Source organism: Aedes aegypti, chromosome 2 (assembly GCF_002204515.2).
Source record: "Aedes aegypti strain LVP_AGWG chromosome 2, AaegL5.0 Primary Assembly, whole genome shotgun sequence".
NCBI classification, from domain to species: Eukaryota; Metazoa; Arthropoda; class Insecta; order Diptera; family Culicidae; genus Aedes; species Aedes aegypti.
In genome coordinates, this window is record NC_035108.1 from 61488435 (window position 1) to 61512642 (window position 24208).

Genomic DNA, 24208 nt, shown 5'->3' on the forward strand with positions numbered 1-24208 from the left:
AAGCTGTTCTTTTGAGTTTGTACCGGAAATATTTACAGGCATGCCAAGATCGGTGTTCATTTACATCGATTTGCCATCGGTTCTTATTCAACTTTCGGACAGCTTCAAGCTCCGGACACTTCTTCTTTTTCTTGGAATTACGTCCTCACTGGGACAGAGCCTGCTACTCAGCTTAGTGTTATTATGAGTACCTCCTCAGTTATTAACTGAGAGCTTTCATTGCCAAATTTGCCATTTTCGCATTCGTATATCGTGGGGCAAGTACGACGATACTCTATGCCAAGGGAAGTCAAGGGAGTTCCCATTACGAAAAGATCCAGGACCGACCGGGAATCGAACCCAAACACCTTCAGCAAGGCTTTGCTTCATAGCCGAGTACTCTAACCACTCGGCTAAGGAAGGCCCCTCCGGACACTCTACTGTGTATTAGAAAAAAGCATAAGCATCTTTCATAGATATTTATGAAAATTTAGATTGCACTACTCAGTTGTGACAACCGCCTTAGACGTCTCTCTGAAAACTGTGTGATTTCAATTGAGGGTTTGACATTTCGCATTATGGTTTCCATGAGCTGTCCGGAATTCGAATCAAAGTGTCCGGAATGCATGGTAAAAGTGAGGGAGCGTCCGGAATAAAAATCATTAAAAGTCCACACATTTCCTTTTTTTTCTAAATATTCATGTAGAATCGAAATCTTCACCCATCATTTCAAAGTAAAATGGTTTGAACGTTCGATAACGCTTACAAATCATATAGAGTATTTGTTTTATATGCTTTTGATAATATATACCGTGCTGCATTGAATTGCCGGACGCTTCGAAAGCCGGACACTGGCCTTTTACACAGTGTTTTTGAACTCCGTTTTTTTCACCTAGACTCCATTAAAAAAAATGTCTTCTACATTATTCATGCAAAAAAGATGTTGAAAAATAAATGGGTGATTAAAGGCGGCCGGACACTTCGAATCAATACGACACGAAACTAAGGGTTTAAGTGTCCGTATTATGAATCAACACGATATAAAAGTTATGCTTTGCTAAACTGCAACCCCGAAAGAACAGCTCATGTTAGAGAGAAGGTGAAATTTATTTATTTGAATGAATTACTGTGTATTAAGCATTTTGAAACATATTTTGATTCCCGTAAAATTGGAATATTGCGGCTGCGATATTTTCTTGATTAAAGTGCAAAGACAGAAGACACACAACTGCTACTTCAACTTCATCTATAAATATATAGGTATAACGTTGAATGACGCACATGAGATTAGATTCGGAGTTTGTGTCTGACTAAACTTAAACTGAAAAGCCTGCTTATGATCTCCATCTAAAATTCTAATTTCAAGCACTAAAATTCCAATGGCTCAACATTTTGAAATGTCAAAGAAAAAACTAATAAATTTGTTTTCTCTTATAAGTTATGCCAAATGGCCGTTATGCCAAATGGCTATTATGCCGAATGGCCATTATGCCAAATGTCATTATGCCAAACGGCATTATGCAAAATGGATTTATGCCAAATGGGGTAGAGCCCTGAAGAAGATTATGGCGATTCCCAGCCGAACTTCTAGTTGATTCTTTGTGCATCTTCACAGACTTCGGTCAATCACGGAATAAGCAACGGAATTGATATATGTAGTCAGTCGAAGCTAGGCTAAGCTAAGCTGAAACGCTAGCCAAGTATTGCACTTTTATAATCGAAAGAGAGCGAGAAAGGCGAGAATCTCTCATTGGTATATAGGTCCTTTTGAAAAGTTATGCGAGAATAGAGCACTCTTCGATCCACAGAAGATACGCTAACCCAATTAGAGCAGTCGAAGCAGTTTTACTTGAGCCCCCCTATAAGTAGTCTATTAATAATTCTCACATCTGTCAAAACACGTAAGCAAAGAAGGCTGCGCAAAGCACTCGCCGCGTTTTGAACGTGGATCATGATTCAACAAACCCAAAGGCAACTGCGTTTTCTCGGCTGTCAAAAATCGTGACTCCATTTTTCGCGCTCCAACCGAACCAGTCCCGGTCCTGGGCTTAGGTTACCTATGTCATAATTAATGCGGAGATGTGTTATTTGGATCCCACACCGGGGAACAGAATGAGCGAACAGGAATCTTTAGCCTGCGGTCCAAATTCTCCAAGTTTCATCGCGGAGAAATGGGCGTACGGATGATGACGGGCGTGTGCAAACAAACATTAGCTTAGGAAGAGTAAAAACAAAGGTTTTAGGTCTCTCGACTAGACTAGAACACAGCTGGACAGTGTCAGATCAGTGAGAACGGGGGATTCTTCCGAGGGCATCCTGAGAAGAAGTCGCTGATCGATCTTTTGATTTCTCCAGCACGACTAGCGTAACGATGACGGCGACGACAACGGTGATTCATTTACCGTTGTTTTACAAAAAAATGATTATCAAAACCTCAAAATCAGATTATTTATAAAATAATGTATATAGTTCTTCCTCAAGACTGACTTTCAAAAATATCGTTAGACGAAATTTTGAGTTACTCCCTTTTGAATGTTTGAAATCGTTAATTAATACACGCTTGAACGAAGTAACACAAAACTAAGTACGATTTGCACAAAATCGGCAACTTTTTTTGCACGGTTTTCGAAATTAACACAACTTTAAAAATTATCTTTATAACAACAAAAAGCACTATGAAGCAAAGTTCTCAGCCCAACTTCCAATTCTTTACGAGCCTACTGCAATACATACACACTCCGAAAAAATCATGTGATTTTACGTCTTTTGGATGCACATAAAAGAAGCGAGCCGAATGACATGAATTTATGTCACATTTCAAATACCATAGCGTCAGATTCGGGAAATGCCGTTCATAGTGCTATCGTTTTCGTGTCTATTAACGTGTAAAATTACATGTTTTGTTCAATACATCTTCAAGGACACATTTTTGTGTCGTTTCATCATTTACATCATGTGCCATTCAGTCATACTATGAATTACGTCCACAGTAATTTCCATTATTTTTAAGAGTGTATGAAACGTACATCGATAGAAATCTTGATGTTAGCATTTATTTGCAAACAAAACTTGATATTGACAATGCTCTTGAAACTTTAACAAATTCCATTGTTGAAGCAAGGGGCATTGCAATTCCAAAATGTGAAGTCAAATTTGAATCCGTGATTAAAGACGATGATCTTAAGCTCTTGATCCGTCTCAATAACGTGAGGAGAAGGAAATTTTAACGCACTCGCGGTGCTGCAATGAAAATTAATTGCAAAAATGTTTGTAGTAGATTGCAAAAAAATGGATCTTTTTTTCTTCATACTTGCAAAAATGGAAGATTTCTCCTTACGCTGCCAAAACTCAACTTATAATATTTCCACAAAAATCGAAAGATATTAAAATAAACATTTAAATGAACATGTTGTCACGATAAGAGGGGTTCCAAAAAATTGGGCAGATGAAGTTAAGTATATACATAATTAAATATTGATACTAATTTGCTTCATATCGCTTGAGCATGGTTATAAACATTTATCATGATGAGCCTATCTATTACTGTTTGTATTTATTTGAAAGCATTTAAAGGGAAATTGTGATACATTAATTTATCGTTAATGTTTTGAAAGTTTACGATTTTGACGGTTACGTTTTTAAAAAAGCGTAATTCATATATTTTCTAGAATATTTTTTTAGCGAAATCACGTTCAAAATGTTGATGGTCTATTTTTTATATAAAAAAAACCCGATAAAAAGCACCGTGACTTGGTCTCCGTTGGCTGGTGCGATCGTAAATCAATTCGTTTCGATTGAGTTGTCGAGAATATTGACCGCGCATGTTGTACTACACTGTAAGATCAAAGTACCCTTTAAAGGGTAAAAAAGTACCCTCTTTGAGAGAAACTAGTTTAACTCATAAAAAGAGTAAAGCACGAGTACTCTTTAAAGGGTAAACGGCCTGTACGTCAAATCAACGAGTGATTTTTACCCTTTATTGCAATAAAAAATTTACCAATAATGGGTAAAATTCACTCTTCATATCAATCATGTTTATTTGATTTACAACATTAGATATTTTGACATCATTTCTGTAGAAAAGCATATTTGAATTAGTTTACACATAGAAGACGATTTATTTCAACAATTAAAATGTACGGTATAATCAATTATTCAAGAATTCTATGAACAGCAATGTTTGATGATGTAAAATGATGGCGATGGTCTCTTCGATGACGTGTATGAACTGCTGTTAAACTTCTCATCTTGAAACCTGGAAATAGCATCAAATAAAATAAATGTGCTTCACAACATATTTTCATTCACTACCTCTGCTGAAAATTGTTGAAATATTGTTTTAAACACAAGTTTAACTATTAAATTGACCTCGACTTGTCCGGAACTAATCGCACAGCGGTCAACATTCCTAATACATTTTTCACTCTTTAATGGGTAAACAGTTTGAATTTAAAAATGGGCAAAAATCACCCTTTATGAAAAATTGACAAGTACCCTTTATTTTGACAGCTGCATATATCCGCAAATAATGGGCATTTTTTATACATTAAAGGGTAATGATGAGTTTACAGTGTACACCATACCTGACCGTTGTTGTTGGCCCCCTTGATTTGTTTGGTGCAATAATGGAGGCAAAGTGTGAATCCAGGCAGGAGAAATGGCTTCGTGAGCTAATGGTCAACCGATGTCGTTGAACTCGGAACCATGCACTTCTCGAAGTTAGTTCGCTAGTTCGCGAGCCTATTTTACGGTTTATTCAAATTACATTTACTTCTTTTTTTGTGTTCAGACAGGATTGAGAATCCCTTCATGGGATATTTGAAATGTAAAAAGGATATGGTCAGAATCAAAATCAGCGTGAGTAACCAGTTAGAAACAAAGGTGACCAGAGTCGATTAAGACCAAATCAATCGTAGAAGGGTTTCTAGAGGAAGAAAAACAAGTAGGGCTGTTCGGATTTATTCTAGGAACCAGTCTTTGGAATCAAAGTCTATCAAAGTCCTTTGACGACTTCAAATAGATACCGATCTGGTTTTTTCGTTGCTGGTCTTTTTCGTGCTGAGATTGCAAAAAGCTCAATCCTGCCTAGTTTGGGTAGTGGCTACGGTTAGGTTAGCTCAGATCAATCTTCAGCATAAAAGAACAGCAACGATCAATCTTTGCAGACTCATGCAAAATGGTGCAGCCCAAGTGGCGCTAGTTCAAGAACCCTACTTTCGTAGAGGAAACTTCTATCTAGGTCCCCTTGTGGACCCAGTTTTTGCTACTTTCAGCAAACTTGAAATGGCAAACTCGCGCTCCATGCCCCGCGCATGCGTGCTCGTAAATAAAGCAATCGTTGCTACACTCATTTCTGAGTTGACGACCAGAGATGTATGTGCTGTCAATAGAAATATAAGAAATTAGAACGCTAATGTTGCTGCAAACCTTGTGACCAACATCTAGTGGGCATAATTTAAAGGTGGTACTCAAAGTGTCAAAATTATTTTAATTTAATCACAGTAACATGTTTTCGAAATCAAAATAACAGTTCTTGGCAACGCACATGCGTGTTGTGTTTCATTGAAATAATTTGTGTTTCGTATGCCCTGAAGATCTCCAGGCAAAAGATAGCAAAAGATCGCTGTCGTTCCACAGGTGATTAATTTTTCTGTATATGGATTACACAAATGCGTAATTGAATTGCTCCTTAGATTTACATAGATTGAATGCTTTAACCAATGGCAAGACGGATGGTGACTATCTCTGTGCTCCCGATACTTTTCAACCTGCTGCAACTCGACTCTGTATGGTGAAACTTTGGAGACATGTACGAGGAAAACCCAAGGACAATGGCAGTTGTTTAAGATGAAGAGGAATCGAAGCCAAACTTCAAATCTGAAGAACCGAACACCTGTACGTGTACCTGCATACGTGTATCCGAGCGAATTCTGAGTGTCCATTTCCGATTGTTTCTGCCGTTAGAAACGTTAAACAAACGAGCACCGACTCGGTTTGGGAGTTTTTATCCATCTCTTTTGTTTCAACGACTAGGATTTGGCTTCACTTACATCCCGCATTTCACTTTCAGGATACGAAAAGAAGTACAAAACAAAACAATCGTTTTGACACTTTGAGTACCGGTAGATTGCGCTAATAGAAAATCAAGGCTACTGTGATTCATTCATTCCCATCACAACCATCGTATGGAAGGAACAGCGCCTCTAGCGTTCTATATCTAATACTTCTATTGTGCTGTCACAATTGATGTTTCTGTTGGTGACCTCAACAGGAAATACGTCTTTTGTTCGGTATATTTACCACATGATGAACCATCCCCAACGGATGACTTCAAACGAGTTGTCGTACATTGCGTAACAAAAGGCCTCCCGCTGATTGTGGGCAGTGATGCCAATGCTCATCACATCATCTGGGGCAGCTCAGATATCAATTTGAGAGGCTCCAGTCTGATGGAATACTTAAGTAGTACAGACCTTGGATTACTTAACATAGGCAATCGCCCAACCTTCATGGTTTCTAATAGAGAAGAAGTGTTAGACATAACACTCTGCTCGAATAGAATCAGTCACGAGTTGACGAATTGGCATGTATCAGATGAGGAATCATTATCTGATCATCGTTACATCTTCTTTGAACATTCAAACGTAACTGCGCAGACTTTGCGTTTTAGGAATCCCCGGCCAACAAACTGGGAACTCTATATTGAATTGGTTGCGACCAAATTTCATGGATATTCTCCGTCCATTGAAAATCCAATTTCGAAGTGCTGGGTGAAGCTTAAGATAAACTCTTGGGCGGCAACTCAGCACAAGCAATATTGGAATAGTTTGGAGTCGTGTCGTCAAACAAAATTGTATATTACTGAGCCATCTGCAAGGGTGGCGAAGTATTTAACAAATCTGTCAAAGCAGAATTGCAGTCTCTTGGTCAGAGCGTTGACAGGTCACTGCCGACTCAACTATCACATGGCAAATATTCAGCGTGCTGACTCATTTGTGTGTGATAGTTGTGACTCCGATTATGGAACTTCGTATCACCTGATATGTAACTGTCCAGTTTTTGCGCAAATGCGATTCCAATTACTTGGCAAACACTTATTGAGTGAAACTGAATTCAGAAGCCTGAATCTTCAGGACATTCTGTTATTCTTAACCCGCTGTGGTAATGAGCTATAGGCTCTCTTTACGCTCATGCGTTTTGCAGTGCCCTTTTTAGGGCGCTGTTCGAACCCATTGTGGTATGGAGCTACATGCTCTCATTTCGCTAATGCGATCTTCCCTCTTCAAGGGACCCCACTCCTATTTCCTCCCATCTTTCCCTTCCCTTTCCTCTCCCATCGGGTAGATGATGAAATAGGCTCAAATATGGCGATGGCACAAATCTCCCAACTGGTGGAGAACGTGCCTTTGGAGCCGGCCTTCTGATACCTGATACCAGTTAGAAACAAAGGTGACCAAAGTCGATTAAGACCAAATCAATCGTAGAAGGGTTTCTAGAGGAAGAAAAACAAGTAGGGCTGTTCGGATTTATTCTGGGAACCAGTCTTTGGAATCAAAGTCTCCTTTTACAGCTGATCAAAGCTAGAATATGATATGTATTCAGTAAATTTCAATTGACAATTAAGATTTTACTACTCACAATTTGGTTTACAATCCGTCAGCGTCTTGCAAATGGTCCTCGCTAGGTTAGCACTGGCAATGTTCAATCTCTGCAATTTTCTGGAGTTTGCAACAGCCTTTGGTGCAATTCCTGCAAGCCTAACCTGAGTTATCGTTCGGTGCTTGTATAGCAAATGTTCAAACTTATTGGAAAATTTTGCAGTGTATTTTGCAACGAATAGAATAAATTTCAATGATTTCAATATAGCTCCACGTATTATGAAAAATAATTTGTTTTTTTTTTTGTTCTGGATCTTACAACTACGTTTTGTTTTACTTATACTGTCCTGAGTTGCCAGTCTCGCTGTATTGTACATGCGCACCGACTCCGCACACTCCGGCAGGGACATCGTGATGAGCCCAGTGGTGCTAATCGGAACATACCCCGGCCCGTGAACCTGATCCGGATGTCGTTCCCGGAGCGGCGTCACCATCACTAATCTTCATAAGCGCTAGCTTCGCTACGGCCCTTTTCAGTACTTCACTGTTGGTGCGAATCACAGCTTGTCGTACTCTCCCGTCTTCCGAAGGTATGGGTTCCTCCACAACGCCGTGCACCCAGCACTTTCGCTTGTCTCCGTCAACAACATAAACCAGATCGCCAGCTTTAAAATCCAAGACCTCTCCAAACCATTAGCTCCGGATTGAAATTCCACTTCATTCGAGCTGACGTGAACTCATCTGCGCATTCCGCACTGATACAGCGAACCTTATCCACTATTCACTTACTTGCGCCCCGTAGATTGGTTCCATTATCTGAGAATATTTCTGTTGGTGGACCACGTCGACAAATAAAACGGCGAATCGCCATGAGACAAGATTGCGTAGTAAGGCGAATGCGCTATTCGAGGTGAACTGACCTGACCACCAAGCATGTGAATAAAACTATCCAGCTCTTTTCACTTCGACGGCCAACTGTGACAATGAAAGGTCCAAGATAGTCCACGCCCACAAAGCTGAAGGGTCTCAGGAATGGAGGTAATCTTTGCACCGGTAGTGCTGCCATTCTAGGAATCTGTGGACGATTTTTGTTGATCCTGAACCATATATAGTTTTCGCAACGCTGGTAATCACAGAACTCACTGCATGCCTTTACCGCAGCTCATCCGTTTCTCGATATCCATGACCAAATCGTTCATGGTAGTGTTGAACGATCTTTGTCATAACTGCATGTTCCTTTGGCAACACTATTGGGAAACGAAGGTCAAACGATTAGAACTCCGCGTGCTCCACACGACTTTCCATACGTAGAATCCCATACTCATCAACTAGGAGCGTTAGTTTGTATATAACGCTTTATTTCTCGATCTGCAGCCTGTCCGCCACAGCTACATTCGCATTTCTCCTTCTCATTATTCACCTCGTTTCCAAATACCTCAGCTTTTGCCAATTTGATAAGAATACGTTCGGTTTTCGTATAGGGTGATGTACTAGTAGAGTAAGGTGGGGCAAAAGTTCGACTTTAGTGGTATAATCAAAGTTTCCAGGAAAACAATAGCAGTTAAACCAAAACAAATACCATACAGTGAACCTTCAACATATTGGCTATAATTTTGCTGAACAAATTTGTGTCAAAATATTTACCCATTTTTAGATATAACAGTTTCAAAATTGATTGTTTTATTCGAACTTTTGCCCCACCGGTGGGGCAAGAGTTCGAATCTAGTGTGGGGCAAAAGTTCGCTGGCTAAACACAAAATATCGATCCTTTCATGACAGGCATACTTTACACCAGCCGTAAACTTAAGTTTGACGAAAAATACACACTAAATTTTCATCAAAAATTGCCCAAAACCGGGTTAATTGTAATATACTCAAAATTAGCAGTTTTTCGCAAAACTAAGTGGAAATGTAAATTTTTGGTGACAGTTTTCACACAATCAGACAAATTTAACTAAATTTGAAGATAATATGTGGATTTTGGGCAATTTGCAAAATTTTCCGTGATTTTATACATGGGTCGAACTTTTGCCCCGCTGATTCGAACTTTTGCCCCACTATGAGCCAAAAATTGTTTTCAAGCATTTATGCAAAAACTAATACACCTCAAAGCAACCTCATGATAGGCCTAGAAACGCCCTTACATAAAATATTGAAAAAGATTTTATTTTCAATCGGTTCCATGCAACGAAAGTTTGACCAAAAATTACAATATTCACGTCGAAAAACAACAAATAGCCATAACTTTTCCAAATCTCAATCGATTTTTAAGATATTTGGATTGAATGTCTCTTACTTGAATAGCATTCAAACCACTATGACATTTATAAGATTTGCTTTGAATTGAGCTAGAAATCTTAAAAAGAAACTCTTACCCCACTCGAACTTTTGCCCCACTTTACTCTATCCATCATATTAAGCTTTGATCAGTGAGAATCTGCAATCTTCCCAGTATTGCAGTGAATGATGCTGATACAAACCGATGCCAAACAATTCTTTCCCAAAACGGCTTTTGCATTGTACAATAAGATTTTGATAAATTTTGATCGTTTTATTGGAAATAATGCAATGAAACTGCATCTGGCCACATTCTCAATCCGTCGTATCGTATTCATTTCTGTCGTAATCAGTTTCCAGATTCGTCTCACAACTTACGGCTCACTGGCAGTGAGTGGTCAAAATACAACATATCAACGCTATTATACCGTGTACCCCCGCTAATTTGAACGGTACCTCATGCAAACCATCGGGGTTCATTTTTAATTTGAACATCTAATCACCCTAAAACGTATTTCTGGTCACCTCTTTACCTGTTTTGTTTTGATTCTGCGTTCCGTTCCACGGCGTTCCATTTCACTTTACTCCGTTCCATGAGCTAAATGACGTTTGAACCTTTTTTAATCTGAACGATGTACAAATTAGCGGGGTACAGATTGAAAAGTGTTCAGATTAAAAGTGGCCAAACCAACGGGGGTACCCGGTACAATTTTTACTAGAATATATAGATCTACGAGCATCTCCCTCTATTCCTTCAGCATGATGGAATATATTAATTTTCTTTAAAATTCATTGTTCGCCTTCAAAATTTAGCTCAAACAAATAAACACAATTCCTTTTGACCAAACAATTATAACATTAGCTCACAGTGCAGCGAAAACAACACAATCAAAGGAATCGTTTTTTTACGCCGAGCATCGCGCACACATTGATGCGTACAAGCATTTTTTCTCAGAACGACGGATTGAACTTTGTTTACATTCTCAATTTTACGCAGTCGTCAAGGAAATTTCATGAACTATAGTACTTTTACGGCGTGTGATAGGAATGAAATCCTTCAGTGAAGAAGTACGAAGGTTTTCCATAGTGAAATTAAGAGTCCGGTGAGCTAAGTCATACAGGGGGGCGGGAAGAAACTTGTATCATACATTGGTGTGACTGGAGTCGATCGTTAAGCATTTCTCTCAAATCGTGTTCGTCCATGCGATTCCGGTGGAAAAGTGCAAAGTGGATAATGTAACTGAAGTTAGTTATCGAAATATAGTAGTTTTATTGCATTTTTGGTGTAAAAGTGTACGAACCATATCAGCTTTCACAGAAATACACATGGAAAATGAATCTATGTTACAGGTAAATTTGAATATCTGCCGTAGTGGAACATTTTAAGTTTGATACGACGAATAATAGCGAATAATACTCTATCTGCTTCAAAGGAGTTTTTTTTACTGAAAAAATCACAGGTTTGATGAATTCTGTTTGCTTATCCGTAGCTCTCAATGTTTCGATTGGTAACCCACTTATCTTATTGCGACAGTTAGAAACGAACCTGAAGACGGTAGCCACGGTACGTACCAAAATGGTTCATTTTGAAATGCGATGTACATCGATAACTAGTTCGGCTAGTTTTATATCATGAAAGAGCAAATGTACCACTCGACCTTTTTCTGTTTCGGCCAGAGGCTCTCGTTTTGGTGGAGGAACTTTGTCCCCGTAAACCATTCGCTGTCTGACTTCAATTCTGGATCTCTGGCCCACTTTGTCAACTGGTCCGCCACATTTAACTTTGTGGGAACCCAACGCCACTCACACAGCTTAGTGAGGGTGAGAATCTCTCCTATCCGTAATCCAACGAACTCTTTGTATCTTCGCAAATCAGAAGTGATCCAAGACAGAACGGTAGTGGAAACTGTCCAGAAGAACTAATGGTTACTCCGCACTGCTGCCGCCAATCTTGCTCCTAATACTTCAGCTTGCAATTCGAGTCGTGGTACGGACATAGGTTTCAGAGAGGAACCTTTACATGGCTCGTCACCAAAGCACATTGTATTCTTCCGTTGACGATTGCCCGAAAGTATGCTGCGCACTCATATGCGCCTTTACTGGCGTCTGTTAGGATGTGTAGTTGGAGATCTTGGATGTCAGTAGAACTTGCTTGTTGCAAGTGACTGCGGGGCATTCAAAGCGTCTCAACGGTAGGTAGTCCTTTCGTTCATCGAACCCACTTCTCAAAAGACTCGTCATCGATGGGCTCGTTCCATCCACAGCTGGTTCTCCACAAATATTGTATCAATACCGTATACCGTAAGTATCAATCATTGACATTACCATGCTCAGAACAATCCATGTAGCATAGCTTGGTGTTCGGGACGAGTCACAATGGAGAAAGAAAAAAAACATCGTCTTCTGTATTCCAAACTATTCCTATGACGCGTTTTGTCAACGGCTCCTTTTCTTGGTTAAAAGTGTACACTGTACAGCAGACTGTGTAGGCTGCTCTCTCATCGCTTCTAGGAATTGGGGAGAATTGGATACCCAATTCATGATGTGGAACCCTCCACGAGAATGAATCAGCTTGACCTCAGAGGCTAATTTGATTGCTTCGTCCTCAGTGTCTACACTGTCGTAGTAATCATCTACATAGCGTTTCTTGATTACTGCTACTGAGGCAGCTGGAAATTCATACTCGAACTGCCCTGCATTCATGTTTTTGATGAACAGTTATTAACTGAGAGCTTTCTTTGCCAAAGTTGCCATATTCGTATACCGTGTAGCAGGTACGATGATACTCTATACCCAGGAAAGTCAAGGAAATTTTCATTACGAAAAGATCCTGGACCGACCGGGAATTGAACCCAGACACCTTCAGCATGGCTTTGTTTTGTAGCCGCGTACTCTAACTACTCGGCTAAGGAAGAGCTCGTAACTTTCAACGGGAATGTTTTTCAGATGTGGGTATCGGTCGGCCACTCCTTCGTATTGAAGGCTCTGTTTTGGTAGTTTTAGCTCAGCAACAGTACGAACATCTTTCTATGGTAACCTGTCGTCTGACCCACGAGCAGAAATCATTAGGCTGATTCTTTTGGACTTAGTTTCGAGCCTCTTCATGTTACCTGTCCTTGTAACTACCAACGGTTCCGCGAAGCCTCTGGTATTCAACTCATGAGCCGCAGCATTTTAAACGAGAGTAAATGACGATCCTTCATCCAACAATGCATAGGATTATTAAGGTGATCCGCTAATTTAGCGGCCTTCAGGTGATCACACAACTGCTTCACAGTTATTCCAAACTGCATAAAAGTTTCCTAGCTGTCCGCTCTTGGCGCTTGAGCATTTCGGACTTTCGTGAGCAGCGTCTTCAAAAGTTTCTCCGGCAGGACCAACCGGCTCCTGACAGTTTTGAAAGCATCACCTTGGAGACAATCTTGGAGGCGTTTCAGATTATCCAAGTTGGAGAAACCACAGGCCTTAGTAGTATATTAAAAAAAAACTAATAAACATTGGCCACTTTTCTGCTTCGCCTTTGAAGACAGGCAGATTTTTTGCGCTGCTAACTGTTCTTGAGAGAGTTTCACGGTCTGTTGTGGTTGCCGGTGGTAGCACGATGGTAAAATTTCCCCCGGCCCCTGAGTCCTAGAATTTCGTATGATTCTATCAAACGCCTGACCTTCTTTAGAGCAGATCCAAAATCCTCTGCATCGCGTCCATCCAGATGATCTTCTTCTTCTGATGTTTCTTCCTCGACAGGATCCTCGTACTCTTCGCTTTCCGTAACCGAGCCGGCTAGTTTTGGCGTTGCATAAATTCGGCCCTGATTGTGCTGCTTCATCCAAAATTGAACCTTCTTTTCGAATGATAACTCGTTATCGCTCTTCAGCTTTCAGCTCCAGCAGCACCTTTTACGTTAGAAAGACTCTCAGCTAAGAACTTTTTTGCACCTTCGTATCGCTCGTGCAGCTTTAAGCGCTCGCTGACAAATTTAGCTTCTTCTTCCAGTTGCTTCTCCAACATCTCTTCTTCTTCCTTCAACTGGCGCTCTTTCAGCTCTCTGTCCTGCTTGAGCTGCTTTTCGCGAAATTCCCTTTCCTTCTGTCGACGCTTTTCTTGAAGAATTCGTTCCATTTCGAGACGTTTCTCTCGAAGAGTCGTCTCCTCCTCTAAGGTTTTCTCCCTTGCACGTTGTTCGGCTTCTAGCTTACGCAGCGCATCATTTAGCCCCGAGGTCCCATCCAGGAGAGAAGACTTGGTTGACCCTCCATCGCTCTTCGACTTCGAGCTCCCCTTCCTGCTCGATATTTTTCTCGGTATTCTTGGAATCTGCAGCTCGTTGCTACACTTGTCACAGCTCCAATCCGAATCTTTGATTGTTTCCGTAACTCCAACGCATGAGTAGTGCGCCCACAATTGGCAAGTATCACACTGCACCATGTCACATATTTTGTTGAATTTATTGCATTTTATGCAATCCCCTACTGTCGAGTCAATCCTTTGAGGCAAATTAATTGATACGTGTTCAGATTTATTCTAGGAACCAGTCTTTGGAATCACCGTCTTTTTTTACAGCTGGTCAAAGCTAGAATATGATATGTATTCAGTAAATTTCAATTGACAATTAAGATTTTACTACTCACAATTTGGTATCCAAACCGTCAGCCTCTTGCAAATAGGCTTCTTCTTTTTTTTCTTCTTCTTCTTTTTTTTCTTCTTCTTCTTTTTCTTCTTCTTCTTAGCATTAACCTCTTCACTGGGGCAGAGCCTGCTTCTCAGTTTAGTGTTCTTATGAGAGCTTTCTTTGCCAACGTTGCCATTATTACATTCGTATATCTTGTGGCAGGTACGATGATACTCTCTATGCCCAGGGAAGTCAAGGAAATTTCCATAGTGAAAAGATCCTGAACCGACCGGGAATCGAACCCAGACACCTTCAGCATGGCTTTGCTTTGTAGCCGTGGACTCTATCCACTCGACTAAGGAAGGCCCTTTGCAAATGGGCCTCGCTAGGTCAGCACTGGCAATGTTCGATCTCTTCTACTGCGTGCGCAAATGCGATGCGGTCGAAGGATTTCTTGTTGTTGATATTCTGCTTTGCGGGCTCGCACACGCGCACGCGTCGCAAGACGCATTTACTATGGCAGCACCCTTTGGTGCAATTCCTGCAAGCTAAACCTGAGTGTTCGTTCCGTGCCTGTATAGCAAATGTTCAAACTTATTAGAAAAGTGTATTGCAGTGTATTTTGCAACGAAATAGAATGAATTTTAATGATTTTAATATAGGCCTTTTCATGTGACAGATCCGTCCATGCATTTGTTTACATCGGTGGAGGACCGGTGCTAACACGGGTCTGTCATTTTCACAGAAGAAATGTCAAAGTGCTTCCCGATCAGCTGATTTGAGACGTCATTTGAATAGGCCTATAGCACACCTCCACGTTTTATGTAGAGACGTTCCGATACTTCCGATATATCGGAATATCGATATTTTGCTTTCGATATTCGATATTTTGGTATCGATATTTTCTATTCAATATATCGGTGATATCGATATTTCCTTTCGATATATCGTATACCAATATTTAGGTAACATTTGTAGGGTAATATAACGTAATAACATTTATTTTTGAATATTTGAGAGCAGTTCACATACCAATTGTTATCATAAAATACTGTTTTGAGTTGCCAGTCTCGCTGTATTGTACATGCGCACCGACTCCGTACAATCCGGCTGGGATTTCGTGATGAGCCCAGTGGTGTTGATCGGAACAAGGGCTATCAGGATATTGAATTGAGAAATATCTTGAAGGGCACTCATGAAATAGAATTCTGTCGTTGCAATTGCTTTGCGAATTATTCCATGGGCGATGCTTTGCAATAAATTTACCAATGACAAAAAAATGTCTTGTTGCAAGACGATTTCCGCAAGTCAGTTTGAAGCAAATTAACTTTCTGCCCAGTGAATTAGAAAAGCAAAAAGGCAGCTATGAAAGTATATTAACTAAGCTGTGTTTAAACAGAAACATCCAAACCTTCAAAAAACTTCGTTTCAAATGACAAAAAATATTGATGTTTTATGAATGATGATAGCAACGCCATCACATGTTCCATCCTGTCGATTATTACGATAAACAAACAATTTTGGATCTCTTTTGAGTTTGGATATAGGTTTTAAAATAGTTTCAGTAATCGCTGCTATATGTATGTTATTAGCTGTTAGAAAATTGAACGGCTCGTCCTCTTTACCATTCAAAGAATGAGCATTGAAATTCAAAATATTAACTTGAACTTTTTTCCCACCTTACTCTACTCTATAATAGTTGCCCTTAGTCTAATGCAAATCTCTACTGGAAAATGTATATTTTAAATTTTTATTCTATCTCAGAAACAGTTTTCTGTTTCTGAGATATAAGCATTCAAAATTATTATATTTCCGAATTTTCAACCTTTTTTGAATAAGTCGCGAATTTCAATTTTAATTTTTCGCAAAGATTTAATTTCAAATTTTGTGTATAACTCAATTAATTTGTCATTCCAATGAAAATTTCAGAAATCCACCTAAATTTCGTTATGTTATCATGATTTGAACCCGGGGTCAATATGACCCCAAAGCAAAGACAACATTTTTTTAGCACACACAGAATACCAACGATCTTCTATCATCTGCCGGAGTGTTCTGAAGTCACCAAGCATTCAGCACGACCATCAGCGGCGTTTACGTAAACCTTCGAAACGTCGCAACAATCGAATCGTTCCGCAATCATTATGTCCAACAAGCTTTGGATCCCAACCGGACAAATTGAGTCCTGTCCGAGCTGTGGCCCCGAAAGATCAACAATCAATACCGCCTGTCACTCCTCGAATTAGGTATCATTTGTCAAAAAAAAAAGAAAAGAAAACAACAACCATCATGGAAACAAGTCCTACACTCACGCTTTCGCCTCAATCCAAAAAGTGTAGGGGAAGATGTCCTAGTAGAAGACACAGAAATTTCAACATCATCGATGCATATTTCATATGTACCGTTTTGACTCATATTCCGAACACTTAAGACCAACACAGACTTTATATGCATCTGATTGGCATAAATTGGCTGATATTTGTGTAAATTTTAATTTCTTCACAAAGTTTAACTGTTAGCTGTTGGGTGTACCGATAATAATGTTGATTTAGTTTGTTTTAGTATTGTTTTTACATAAAAGTATGGAACAACATTTTGATTCAAATGCCGAACACTGTGTTGATTCTGTCTCATATTCCGAACACCTTGATTCAAATTCCGAACAGCACGAATAAACCGTATTCAAATGAATAATTTCGCAAATCAATTTTTCTGAGCTTGTTTTACTGGCCTCAAACTAGATAATCATCACTACTCCTGCGGAATAAATTATATTGGAGACGTTAAAATTGAATGTCAATCGACTACCATTTCCTTGTTATTTGGTGACATATTTCAGCGAAACATTTCAACCAAATCGCCATACAAAAACCGAGTGTTCGGAATATGCGTCTGTTCGGAATTTGAGACAAAACGGTATTCCAGCCGGCTCGAAAAAAAAACTGAAAGTGGAGCTAAAAGAATTGAAAATCCCTCTATTTTTCTTTTTTTTTTTATTTGAAAATTTTATATAAATATAAGTATCTCGAAATTGATGCAACCTAGAAAAAAATTATTCAAGTACTTTTCGATTGCAATTTTTCTGTACTTTCAAATGATCACATAAAAAATATTGTTTTCCTCTATTTCGATTTTTTTCAAAATCTGTATTTTTGTAAAAAATCATAACTTTTTTGTCCGTAATTCTTCCATTTTGAAACATTGTGCAATAAATCACATAAGTTGTCCCCTAAAACATATCCAAAAATAAAAAAAAAATCAAAACTGCGTGTCTGGAGAAAATCGATTTTAAAATTTTGTTTTTGAAATAAAAAATAATCCGTAACTTTTTTTACCGTGCATATTTTTCTCCATAATACTCTCAGTAATACCTACAACTTTGTAGAAGATCTCAAATCGATCGGACAAATCGTTTTCGAGTTACAGTTTTTTAAAGATTTGCCATGCATTTTCCGATACGCCCTTCTTAAAAATAAGGCGAGGTTCAAAATGGCGGTCTGAAGGTGAAAAATGGCATTTTTGGTCATAAAGAATCAGTATGCAAATTTTCAGGCGATTCAAAAAATACAAAAATAATCGGGTTTGCGAAACGGCGTGGAACCGCTCATATTTGAAATGTAACAAGGACATGATCATAATCAAAATCAGCATGAGTAACCAGTTGACTACAAAGGTGACTAGAATCGGTTAAGGCCCAATCAATCGTAGAAGTCTTTCTTAAAGAGAAGAATGACAAGTAGGACTATCAGGGGATTAAATTGAAAAATATTCTGAAGAGCACTCATCAAATAAATTTCTGCTGTTGAAAATTCTTGGCGAATTATTCCATGAGCGATGTTTGACATTGAAACCACCAATGACAAATTTTGACTTATTGTGAGTCAGTTATCGCAAGTCAGTTTCAAGCAAATTAACTGGGCATCAAGTGCATTGAAGAAGAAAGTAGGCAGCTATGGAAGAATATTTGCAAACTATGTTTCAATAGAAACACCCAAAGTTTGCAAAACCTATGGCTTCAAATGACGAAAAAAGTTGTTTTTTATACGCTTATGAATGATGATGGCAACTGCACCACATCCTCCATCCAGTCGATAATTTCTACAGTTAACTCTCCCATACTCGATATTCCGTATCTCGATATCGAGTTAGAGAACCATAGTAAAAGTTGGTTTTCATGGCTACCTCGATGGTTCCTTGGATCGTATTTGGACTGGTTTTGTGTTATATAACTCGATACCTCCCTAACTCAATGGTCCCTTCAATATCGAGTTATGGATAGTCAACTGTATAAACAAAGAAGTTTGGCGTTTGGATCCAGGTTTCAAAAAAGTTCATACATTATTTTTATCATAAATGTATAACAAGATCGCATAAAACCAATTATTTTGGAATTTTTTTTTTTTGCTCTGGTGTCCGCTACTAGGCCAAATCCACCTATTCGACTCGAACAAGCAATAACGATGCGAGAAGGGCCCTGCCAATACTGGTTAACGGTGATAGGTCGAAAGTTCCACCTGTTATCTCAATGCGTCGCTGTTGTTGTCGTTGGCCGATATTGTTGAAGGTGTTGCTGCCGCAGTGTGTTTACATTTTACCCAGCTAATTGACAAGCAGGCAGCTAGCGTGTTTGTTATGCAAACCACGTCACGTCACGCGTCGTCCAATTTGCAACTCGTCAAATCTGCGTAGACACTGTACAAGCATAAGGTCCCCAAAGGTTCGATAAAAAAATCCCAATCTGTTCAATGTTTACTCGTTGTTGTGTCGTTATCTGTTTTACTATTTTTTCGTAACTTGAACAGAGTCAACGGGTAAAGGTTGGTATTGTTTGAGCTCACGTTTTGACTTGGGGCTTTCTTTGGACCTTGAATTGGACCACCGTCATGGCTCAACAGAGTGCGCAGCAGCCCCACACGTGACTCAAGGCGTTACAACATACATAATTCACTTTTATCTGACTCGTGGTATCTCTCGGTTGTAATTAATTGCTCTGACAAAGCATAATGGACACATTGTAGCGTTTAGGTCATTAAGGATGTTAAATTCAATAAGATATAAATCATCTAGCGTTATCACTAAATTTTCATCCTACGGGTAACCGTTCGGATAGTTTCAATTCAAACCTCTTCATAAACAGTATATCCCAAAAGAACAGAAACAGAAAATGTACCTAATTCTATTTACATGTCTCCCTTTCATTTTGATTTTTTAGAACAAAAGGGTCCTAAAGCCCTGTCCCAATTTTAGTACCAAACGCTCAAATAAAGGCCAAAAACAAATTTTTAAAAGTTTTCCGTTGGTTTAAGTCAAAAAAACAATGTTTCACTGTTTTTGAGATTTTGTCACACCCCTTGATTTAAACTCAAATTTAATACGCTCGTCATACACTGTTTGTTTTTGTTTTCCTCAAAGAAACTTGCACACGCTGAGTCACTACTCACTGGAGCATTCTTCCGGCGGAGTTTCTGCCTATGTTTGTATTAGTTTCCGAAATTTGACTATGATGGCTATAACAGATAGCACTGTTAGTCACTGAAACTTATCAAACTTCAAGCAAAATACAGGGATAAGTTGCGGAGTCATTTTATTACTAATGGAAATCACAATTATTGAACTAGAACAAAGAAAAGTCAACACAGGACGCGAAAATTTTTCTTCGCCGTCAAAACAGAAATTTTATTCTGCTAATTTATATTCAAATATTCATTGTTTAAATATAATTGTTATGTACGAGAAAAAAATAATAAAAATAGATGAAAGTGAAGTGAGTGACTTGTGTTCCTGATGCTGTGATTCAACTGGATTTGGCTGCCATGGTATCAGGACAAACCATATTTTTCCGTCCGGTGGGGACAGACATAATTACAACAAATCAATCCGGTGAGTTTGTTCCGTTATTATTATGCATAGAATCTTAGAATTAGTCTGATTATATGATGCTTCGAAACTTCTAGAATCGGTATTTTTTTCGTTTTCCGGGTGTTCGATAACGCATTTCAACATGTCAGTTGTCACGAAACTGATTTTTTTTTTGCTCGTTTTCACAGACAGTTTTTCGGTTTGCCCGTTCCGGTCAGTTTACTTTTAGAGAGCGCGTAGTGCTTGCAAGTTTTTTGTCCGCTTACATATTCGGAACGCGTTTTTATAGTTTTTGGTTTGTATTTTTTTTTTCTTTTTTTTAAGAACTGTCCGATGACCCTGGAGGGATCGGTTCTGTTTTGTATTCAATACTGAGCAGAAAACTAATTGTCTCCAAAGTTAAATACACATGTTTTCTCTTTTGATTGCCGGCTATCAAAAGATTAAATTTAAAACAATTAAACTACAAATGCCCTGGGTCCATCGCCAGCTTCTCAGGCGAATCCAGACCTGACCTTATACCCCTCCCAAACCCCACCTCCGTAGCACTTATGAGGGCGTCGCTGAGTCGGTGGCCTCTCATTAAGTAAGTGCTACATCAACATTTCCTTCCCTTATCCCAAGTTACGGTAAAGATGGGCGTGGCCAGGAATAGCAATATTCTTGCGTTTGGTAATATTATTCAAGATTGGTTCAAGGTTTATTCCCCAGCCTTGTTCCTGAAGGCAGTCTTGATGAGATTATCAAACGAAACATTAATGTTGTTAGTATCCAATCTACGAAGTATACCGTAACTACGCTAACGCTAACGCTAACGCTCAAAGAAACTTGCACACGCTTTCCAGACTCATCAAAATGCATATGGAAATATTATCCAATTTGAAAAATTTACACCCGGATTCTGGGTGTTTTTCGAGACAGAGTGCATATTGTTTTCCTCTGAGTTTCACAACCACATCTACACTAGGGCACCCATACCATTGGGCGTGATAACCACTATGGACCAATGCACGAGTTCACTATATGACGTTTGAGCGGTGCCATGTTATTTATGGGGCCATGGTAACAAGTGAAATCGGCACCGCTCAAATGTTTAATTCGTGAACTCGTGCATCGGTCCATTCTCGAAAAAGTGAACGTCAAACATCATCAAAAGTGTCAAGGATAATATTTGGAACCATTTTAAAAAATAAAGTTTAAATATGGTATAGCAGTTATTTGAGCTGGAAAAATTGGTAAAGTAGTTACAGGAATCAAATTATTAAGGCAATATTTAAAACCACCACTATGACTAAAGCAGTCCAAGGAATCAAATTTAAAAACAAAATTGTTATTGGATGACAGATATACGGATCCAAATATTTTTATAAAATATTACGAGTTGAAATTCTCGTACTTTGAATGGACGAGCTGTTTAATTTTCTTACTGCAAATAACATACATATAGCAGCTATTACTGAAACTTATTTGAAACCTGAATCCAAACTTAAAAGAGATCCAAACTTTTTTGTTTATCGAAATGATTGACTGTTCTCTTTTTCGAGAATCGAGAAGTCGACATACACTTTTGAATAATCTCTTCACTAGGTAGACAAACGTGGACACATCTGGAATACCTTTTATCCTGATTGAGTATTGCCCTCAGGTGGTAGAGTTAATTGAAAACGTCATGTAAAAGAGAAAATTATGTCGAAATTTCTTCGTCTATAATACGTGCTGTCATCAATGAAACAAAGCTGTGCTAGCCTAAACGGCATCTAAGTGGCAACATCCGCCTTAAAATTCCAGAAGACATCTGCCCAAAAACTTCTTCAAAGCATACCATTCACACAAATGACACCGAGGGCCAATTCCATGTTTGCATAATTGCTTCAGCCCTTCGCAGCCAAAAATAAAATCCATTCAGCATGGTGTGTGGATGCGTAAACATCAGGAGACAATCATCTCCCAGTGACACACGACATGCGAACGGAGGGACGGAAGTTCCTCCCCATCTGGGCATTTAAATGTGATTTTTCCAAAAACGTTCGAACGCCCGAAAATTACCTACGCGGAATGCCAAATTCGAACGTTTCCTCTGTTTATTTTCGGCGATAGAGAGCCCGATAGAAAATATTGTAAAAACACAATAGGTTTCATTGCAATAACAATGATAATTAATGTTATATTTTCCAGTAGGTTGAGTGTAAAACGATTCACACAATTTAAATTCACTGTTTTATACCATTGAATTTATTGTGAATGACATTTTCTCAGTAAAAACGGGGTTCGTTATGTACCTTAACAATAAATTTTCAGAATGATTTACACACCGAATTCAATTCCTAAATAATAGTTCTTCTATTGTGTTTCCATAGCCTTTTTTCAACACTCAGGCAAATGGACTATCGATAAACATAGGAACCCCTTATGAAAATTCTCCACAAGGAATCGGGTTGAAATTCATAAATTTGCCTTATGAAACAGAAATTTAAAACAAAAATAGTTTTCGCGGCAACCTGGAATCGAATCAAGGACCTTGCGATCGATAGCCTCGTGCGTACACCCCGCGCCTATCGACGCCTAGATGTGGAGTGATGCTAAAACGATACATAAAGCGTTCGTATTGCAATAATCGTTCCATCTATCATAAGGCAAAATGTATGAATTTCGATAGTCCAGTTCGCTGCGTGAACGATAAATAAATTATAGACTCTGTATATCGAAGGATTATGCTGTTTGAATAAGTTTGACCATTGAATTAATAGTATATTTTTATTCGGGATAACCCACGTCAATTTCTCCAGCACTGCACCACTTACGTCACACCGATACAATCCGGGTACATCTTGGTCGGTAGTCACGTTCGGTTCGGCCATCCAACTAAATGGCTTTTAAGAGATGCCGCCTCGTTGATTCCATCGTCGCTCGCGCCGTCGCACAATGGGATCATTTCAGAGAAAAAAAAAGTAAGCAAAACCTTTCCCAAAATATTCTCCAAACAATTCGAGCCCACAACGCTCAGTTTGGTCCTGCCAAATAGCTGCGCGGTTAACACTTTTTTAATACCTAAACAGTAGGGTGCGGCTTATTTTTCAAAAGTTCTCAAAACCGAAAATTCGTGTGCTCTACTGAATTCAAATCACAAAAAAAGAGAAACCTCAAAATCTGAGCCAAAAATATTAACATTTAGAGGTGGCGCAAGCGTGTTGAAGGTGAATTTTCAAGTTATAAAAAATGACCTGCAGTTAAGTAAATATAACTTTGTTATTTTTCAACCGATTTCAAAACTTTTAGCACCATTTTCTTTCAAATTAAATTTATAAAAATTTTGTAGAACATCAAATTTGTCTAAAATCAAAACTTGTCTTAGTTAAAAATACTTATATCCAAATTTTTCCTCATTTTGCTAAAAAAATCATTTTTGTTTGACCATAACTTGATTAAAACTCAATCGATTCCAAATCTTTTTTCATACTTTTGATGCAAATTTATTTGTTTTTAAACTGTACATACAACATTTCTTTATAAAAAATATTTTTGACTTAGGTATTCAACAAAAACTACCCAAAAACATGATTTTTCAATGAAAAAATCTAATTTCTTTGGATAATTTAAGTTTTTTTTGCCGAAAACAGCATTTTTTTCTATAAAACTTAAATATGTAAAGCATCTTGCCTTAGTTACGAGTTGAATAGTGCATATATTTTTTAACATATGCAAACATAATTTTGTTTCAAAATTATTTAAAAATTGTTGCAAAGTCCTTCCCAAAGGTTTAACAAATGATAAAAATCAGTTTCAGCTTAAGAGACAATATTTAACTGCCAAAGATTTGACAAAACTGGCATTTTTCGTTAAAAAATAATGTTTTTGTGCAGTTTTTGCTGAATAACTTGGTCAAGAC

General features: G+C 38.6%; 1 protein-coding gene and 1 long non-coding RNA gene across 2 annotated transcripts in view; one reads left to right on the top strand and one right to left on the bottom strand.

Moving 5' to 3' along the window:
* LOC5569448 (pleckstrin homology domain-containing family G member 3) overlaps nucleotides 1-24208 on the top strand; it is a 397912-nt gene that overhangs the window by 276697 nt on the left and 97007 nt on the right. The window lies entirely within an intron of this gene.
* Nucleotides 4068-4492, bottom strand: LOC110675591. Its single transcript, XR_002499635.1, has 2 exons — nucleotides 4291-4492; nucleotides 4068-4234 (listed from the first exon to the last, which is right to left on the bottom strand). It is a non-coding gene; the product is annotated as an uncharacterized LOC110675591 (long non-coding RNA).